Source organism: Carassius auratus, chromosome 12 (assembly GCF_003368295.1).
Source record: "Carassius auratus strain Wakin chromosome 12, ASM336829v1, whole genome shotgun sequence".
Classification (NCBI taxonomy): domain Eukaryota; kingdom Metazoa; phylum Chordata; class Actinopteri; order Cypriniformes; family Cyprinidae; genus Carassius; species Carassius auratus.
Genome location: NC_039254.1, coordinates 14,198,243 through 14,206,499, shown reverse-complemented (window position 1 = coordinate 14,206,499; position 8,257 = coordinate 14,198,243).

Below are 8,257 nucleotides of genomic sequence, written 5' to 3'. Positions count from 1 at the left end.
CTAATGTCTCTGCATCTACAGGTATTTCCAAAAATCTGTCATATGTTTTCTATAGCATTAATAGAAAATCTTCTGTAATGGCACTCTGAGAATGAAACATGGGTCATTAAGAGATACATGAACAGACATGTTTTTTTGGGGCACAATGCTCTGTCTGACAGAGGGTTTGTGACTTGAGAGAAGGCTCTAAACAGAGAGACACACAGACTAGACTCTGAAGACTCTCCGTCTGCTCTCAGTCTCCAGAGGCCTGAAGGAATCAGACCTACCGCTTGTAAGTCAAGATGTATAAATGCTTAAAATGATGTATAAATGAACCGGCAATGCTAGAAGAAACACAATAGGAAGATTCAGCAAAGAGTGCAAGATGACAGAAATATACAAATTTGAGATTCAAAATAAGAAAATGTTACCCACCTACAGTTTTACTATACTGTTACATTTAATGGAAATATAGGCCTACTTTAAATGTGGTAAACGGCAAAAAGACATACATACATTCGAGGCCACTGATTAGTTTGAGATCATAACTTAGTATTTACCCTACAAGTATTAACCTATTTAAAATAACTGTGAATTGAACGAGGCGCCACTGAGTTGTTGTTGTTGTTGACATATTTCTCCTTTCATTCATAACTAAATGACAAGGGAGAGGTTTCCACGTCTTATCTGGATGAAGTTCGGCCCTGTTATTGCTCCTGTGACCTCGGAGCAACCCTACCTGTTCCACTTCTGAAGTGTGCAGGGTTATAAAGCACTAGAAGATAAAACAGTATGACACATTTACTGTTGTTTTTAATTCCCTACTATTTGTTTGTTTGCCCGTTGCACAGAATGTACCGGATTGGTTTTTCAGAGAACTAAGCAAATAGGCAATTATATCAAGTGGAATGTGACCCGTGTAATGATTTACACAATACTTTAATCGCCGTCCTCCACAGAAGTCTGTGCTTTTCGGGAAAGAGCGTGGGTGAAAACACTGCGACTGCAGAACAACTTGAGTCCTGACAAAGTTCATGGCTAGACTGAACTTTTGAACTTTTAGTGGTATGTGGCTTTGTGCTGGAGTCCAAATCAAACATTTAGACGTGTAGCATTAAGACGAAGAAGTAGACTTGCTGCGGTCTCACAATGATCTCACAGGTTATCAGCCTTTGATTGGCCACTGAATGCCAAGTGCACTGGGCTAAACATCTACCAAACTCAAACATCCCTGAAGATTTATTGCTGTTTTTCATCAGAGATGCATGAGCTTAGGCACATAAAAACTTCACTCAGAACCCGAAAACCAATTAATTTGATTAATACAGTACATAGTTGATTGTGGTGTCGTTTAAATCACAATTAAGTAATTTTCCAATCAAACTCTCTTCATATTTGACATTTTCTCTTTTTGGTATTTTATGTTTGGTGTTTGTTTGCAACAAATCTTTAAGGATTTTGTTTTTTTAAATGAGTCTTTCCAGGTTTTACGAGTCTTTTCAGGGTTGTTTGAGTAACTGAGATGCATATTAAAGAGAAACTAAAGCACTAATGTACGTTTGTTCAGGTTTATATGTACGCCGCAAACCTCAGAATGAGCAGCTTGAGGCCTGTGAGGCATGAACTCTGAGGACTGTTTGAACTTGTCTTGAAAGCGCGTCAGATATTGCCGTCAGAAGGTCATAATAGCAGATGTTGTCTCAGAAAGTCAATCATTAGTTCCCACCTCAGCGGATCGCACTGTAATTGGTCGTCTTACGTCTTGTCTGGATGCCTTGAGGTGTTTTAAGGTTGTGTCAGAAACAAATGTACATGGGAGGCAAGTGGATTGAGTGTCGGGATAATTGCTGTTTTCGTCTTATGGTTGATAAAAGAAATTACATTTGGATAGTACGATTTTTAAAGCTTTTTTTTGCCAAGGATTACACAATAAAACTTAAGTAGAGAGTCATTTATTATTGATAAAACAATCATTAATTACTTCATCGTGGTTTGTGAATGCATTAAATAACATTTTAGCAGTACGAATTACAGCTCAGATCCATTAGACAATATTGACTTTTGATTTTAATAATGCATTAGTAAATGTTGAAAGATGAGCTAAGATTAATAAATGATATTACATTGTTAGTTCATGTTAACTTATGTAGTTAACTAATGTTAACAAATGGAACTTTATTGTAAAATGTTACCAACAAAATGTTACCAAATTTTAGGGAATCCGTTCAATCAGAGTTTTGAGTTCCCGCCATATTCGTTACGTGAATTTAACTGAATACCGCAGGTAATCAACAGTTAGATGAGTTAAGGCGGGCATACACTGTGCGATTTCTGTGCGATTTCGGCAAGGTACCAACTCAAACTGTACGAGTAGATCGCATGCGATGTAAAGCCAAAGCTCACAATTTTTATGCGCTCACTGTACGGTCCGATCGTACGGTTGATTCCTCAATCAACCGAATCAACACGTAGGAATAAACATGCTTTCCCGGGATAAACGCACTGCTTTGGTGATATGCGCAATTCTGTGTGCTGAAACGTTCAAAAAAGAAAAAGAAAAAAAGGCATAGGCATATCTAGACACGCAGGTGGCTCGGAGGCCGTGGCCAATATGGTTTATCCATTTTGCAACGTGACCTGGAGGTAAGCAGGCATTTTCTTGCCTCTTTTTTATTTGCCATAACTCCACAAGTTTTCCCTCCATCACTTCAGTCCACACTACACAGCGTGTCACCATGGTTTTGTTTATGGTTTCGCGTACGCGCAGTGAGGGAAACGCGGAAAATCGGTTCGTAGCCCTGCTTTAATAGTGCGATACCTCACGAGACGTGACCAAAATTTCTGGCATGTCAGAAATCCATCCGACCAACTGATTGCCGGTTGGGAGAGGTTAATCACATCTCGTCTCCCCTTGTACACTGCACGAACACTGCACGACAAACGACGCACGAAAATGCTGAAAATCGGCCCGACCCGAAAAAGAGTCGTACGAGTCAGAATTCGACTCAATATCGGATGTAAATCGCACGGCCTTAGACTGCTTTATTAGTTTTATTTTATTTTAATAAACATGTATTTGTTCATATATAATGCAGCCGTAATTCAAATAAATACTCCATTGATGGCAAACTACCATTTGAGAGTTATAGCCTGAAATATCGTCCCTTAAATAAACCTAGCTTCCTTCTCCTAGTAACTTTTACTTTAGCTAACTAAGTTTCTGAAAGGTATTGTGTACTACGAGCGTGTGTCTTGAAAAGTCACAATTTTCTAACTAGTTTTCCCAAATGGATGTAAAGCCAAAACAACCTCACTAATGGTTTTAGACACGCAGCTTAACCTGAAAGCCAGAGGTAAAAGCAATAAATCATCTTCGCTTCGAATAGGCTCCTGATATTCAGCTGCATAGACTGGAATGAGGTCTTCATTCCAGAAGATTTAGGGAATTTGTTTTCACTTGTTGGGTGCTAGCACTGATGGCCTTGGTGTGCTTCTAAGGACTAAATGGTGCATGCTTACTGTTTATGCTGCTGGTCGCGTCAGAAACCTGAGTCGCGTCTGCTTGACCAGAGTAAAGCTGCCTCTTGAACTGTGTCGGGTGTGGATGTATACACGCTCAAACAGAGAAATCATTCATCATTAGCTTTGAGCAAAGCTTTGTACTCTGATACCTAGTTTGACTAAAGCTCATGCACAGAATCTCATCAAAGAGAGAGAGGTTTTCATCTCTTTGTTCACTGTGATGTCAAACTTGTTGTGAATATATTGGACGATAACTAAGCAGATTTGGATATTTTCATGGAGAAAATGTAAATGGGGTTTGAGTGGGCATAACTTGTCACTTTGATGAAAGGGTAAGATATTGTTGCTATGCAGTTGCCAGGGTGTTCTGGTTGCTTATTATCCCATGCGTGTTCAACCAAAAATTTAAATTAGCTGAAAATTACTCACTCTCAGGCCGTCCAAGATGTAGATGAGTTTGGAGAAATGTAGCATTAAATCACTTGTTCACCAGTGGATCCTCTGCAGTGAATGGGTGCCGTCAGAATGAGAGTCCAAACAGCTGCTAAAAACATCCCAGTAATCCATAAGTAATCCACACGAATCAGTCTTGTGAAGAGAAAAGCTGCATGTTTACAAGAAACAAAGCCATCAAGATGTTAAAAAATGCGTTGCTCTTCTACATTTTTGGCTGAATTGAGAGAACATTTTTGGTAAATTATCTTTTTTTTGTGAACTAGATATTTATCTATTTATATATACTTATTCATGCATTTTGTTTATAGTTTTAAATACTTACATTTGCATTCAAGCTGCACATTTTATTGTTTCTCCAGCTGGTTACTTACCTGTCACTTTGGCTTAATATTATAATAGTAATATTATAATATTAAGCCAACATACACTATTGTATGAGACCTATTTGAACTAAAACAACTGAAACTTGACTGAAACAATATTGAACTAAACTGAGCTACATAGTGACATTTTTATCTTTGGTTGAGCTGCACTACAGCTGAAATTTAATTTCTTTTATAATTGATGAAATTTACAAACATTAATAATATATATAATATAAAAAACAAGTAAAAGGTAAGTAATATTGATGCTTGTTTTATATTTTCAAAAAAAAAAAAAAAAATAAGGAACAAAATGCAAGACTTTTGACGAACTATCTACAAATGTGTGTAATGTTTTCTGGATGACGTACTTTATACCTGAAGGAGATCATATGCTTCTTTTACTCTTTTCTTGTAAAAGAGGCTTTTGCATGCAATTTTGAGCTCGTTTTCTACTTCAAATGCTAAACCAGACCTGCAAAACTTCCAGCTCACGAGAAATGGATAAATTAATGTCTCTGTGAGGTCATGCCTTTTTTTTTGTAAATGACTGAACTTTTCCTGACCCTGGGGACCCGTGAAAAGCCCCCTCTTGATTATAAATAATAGCAATGGGCTGCTAATAGTTAATCCGATTGAAAGCTGGAAAAGTCTGATATGAATTCGGCAGGAGGGCAAGAGGGCAGCAGACGTGTAAACGCTTTTAGAAACGTTCTCGTTGACCCTCGTGGTAATGAAAAAGTCATTTTCACTTCAGTGTTGGAGAGTCATATCAGTCAGCTCGGTTCAGACCTCTTTAACACTTCCCCTGTGGAGTTTGTTTAGCTGAAATTACATGTTTTCGATTGAACTTATAGTATAAAACAGGTTATGTAAAAACCTGAATGAAATCTTAATTCATGTGGCTTGTGCTACTCAGTCAAATAAATATACTAAAATGTATTTGAAAAATAGATTTATTTCAATTGTACTGGCATACTGCTAAAATGGAACAACTCATTTTGTGCTTAATGTATATTATAAGACATATTGAAGTATATCTGATTGTGCACTTAAGGTAAATTTGAAATATCATGCGTTTAAAGACCAATGCAAAGATCATACAGTCCTCATAAATAGTGAAATTAAAACACGTTAGGCTTAATATTAAGAAATGTGCATTGTGCACAAGGAGTACTCCAAATAAAGTTTAATTAAAGTGTATAAGTAAATATGTTAATATTGTGACCCCGGACCACAAAACCACAAAACAAGTGTCGCTGGGGTACATTTTTAACAATAGCCAAAACAAAATATTGTGTTGGTCAAAATTATCAATTTTTCTTTTATGCCAAAAATCATTTGGATATTAAGTAAAGATCATGTTCCATGATGATATTTTGTAAATTTCCCACCGTAAATATATCAAAACTTATTTTTTCAATAGTAATATGTATTTCTAACAATTCATTTGGACAACTTCAAATGCGATTTTGTCAGTATTTAGATTTTTGTGCACCCTCAGATTGCAGATTTCCAAATATTGTCCGATCCTAATAAACCATACATCAACTGAAAGGTTATTTATTTATTCAGATTTTGTATAAATCTCAATTTCGAAAAATGTACCCTTAACACAGGTTTTGTGGTCCAGGGTCACATTTTTTAACTTTACTTATTAAGAAATAAATGTATTTAAATAGGCCTATATTACTTTTTACTATTGGAGTCACATTTATATAGTGCTTTATACAATACAGATTGTTTCAGAACAGCTTAACATTAACAAACAAGACAATGACAGTGTTCATTCCACAGATTCATCAGTTATGAAACAGAAGATGAGAATATTGCTATTCATCTCAAGTCAGTTCACTGTTGATTCAGTTCAACTCAGTAACTCTCAATATCACGAAGTCCATTAGTTATGAAACAGCTGCATTTCAGCTATAAGCAGCCCTACAGGAGGAAATAGTGCTTGACTTCAAATTTTGTTCACATCTGATATATCAGTGCAGTTGAATCAAAAATATTGCTGAAAAATACGTCTTCGTTTTATGATCGATAATCAATGATAAATAAACAGGTGAACAAATCCTTAAACTTGCACTGAAAATGGGACTTAAGGCATAAGGCATAACCAGAAACACATTATAAAAACATCCAATCAGCCATAAAGGAACATTAAAACTGCAGTGCCACAGTACTATGACTTTTGCACAGGCATCGCTTATATTTTGTGCAGAAAATGTGAAAAAAGAAACTTCTCAGCTGAAAATGCTTCTTTTATCCTCTTCCCTTACGCTAAACAACAAGCAGTTCAGTGTCTGAGGGAAAACACCCTGCAATTACGGTGATTTACACTGTGTTCAGTTCAAGGGAGTGAATAAAAACAGCCCTCTTTCATTTGCTTGCTATAAATTCTGTATATACGCGCAAATGTAGAGGAAAAAAATGGCTCTGGGAATAAAAAGTTTTGTTGTCACCCCTAGATGTCAAACAATAGGCCGGACAGACGTTCTTTACAAGGTGATAGGAGGAAAAGTTCAGCTGCATCTCTCCCAAGGCCTGGACCTGCAGCGATAGGGTGGATGAACATAAAGGTGTCAGGCCTGCGGCGGGACGCATGTAAATCAGCCGCAGAGAAAAGCAGAGAAACGGCCGAGAGAGGCATCTGCCAGCATCTCACCGCCTTCTCTGTCTCTCATGCCGTGTCACACAAGGACAAGTCCCTTCCACATGACCCCTGTGCACTGGGAGACGCGTAATGCATTTGTGCAAATTTGCAACAACTTACGTGGGACGCCTATGGGGGTCGTAAGAACAAGCATACGGCAGCGTAATGAGCTTTGGAGACAACATTTGTCATCTGCAAGTACTTTACAAAACATTATTACTCAAACAGAGAAACAGCACCAGTAATAATACAACAAAACAAAATTAAATAAACACATTCATAACCTTCCTCCCACTGTAAAACTTGAATGACTTACATGATGATTTCTATTCAACATTTGGAAAGAAGTCTGAATTGTTAGTCTTTATTTAGAGTTCTAAACATATAGTAACAATGTTAAGGCAATAACATGAGAGTCTGACATATAATTATTATTATTTTGTTTATGGAACAGTTTATTGAATACACGACTTGAGGGAAGTCGTGGCCTAATGGTTAGAGAGTTGAACTCCCAATCGAAAGGTTGTGAGTTCGAGTCCCGGGCCGGCAGGAATTGTGGGTGGGGGGAGTGCATGTACAGTTCTCTCTCCACCTTCAATACCACGACTTAGGTGCCCTTGAGCAAGGCATCGAACCCCCAACTGCTCCCTGGGCGCTGCAGCATAAATGGCTGGCCACTGCTCTGGGTGTGTGTTCACAGTGTGTGTCACCATACTTGGCTGAATGTCACGTCACTTTTGACATTTTATTTAATAAAACTGTTGCATATGTGTTTTTTGTTGAGTATCATATATGATACACCAGGCTTTTAAAGCTGGTATATAGTGAGAATGTGGAGCCCACATCTCAATTTTATTCAAAAAAGCTCCTATCTGCAAAAATATGCAATTTTGTGTGGTTGTTATATATTTATTTATATGAACGAAACATTCTGGTAGCTTGTAATAAAGAAATTAGATCTTTATAATACATAGCAGATTACTTTCATAAAATGCATATAAATATTAGTTGCCACTCTATGTCTCCCAGTAAAATGATTTTTAAATGTTTAGTTTCATGATTAAAACTTTTATTGTGTCATTTTTAAAGCAATGCAATATAATGATAATTGAGAGACAGACAAATAAACATTCCACAAAAGCCTGATCTATTATATTTAATACTCACATCATAACATGATTTTTGATCTTGAAATATTACTAATAATACATGTTTTTTTTTTTTACTTTCTAAAAATCAGTATGTGTGCCATGACTTAAAGCTGGATTCTTTCAGTTTT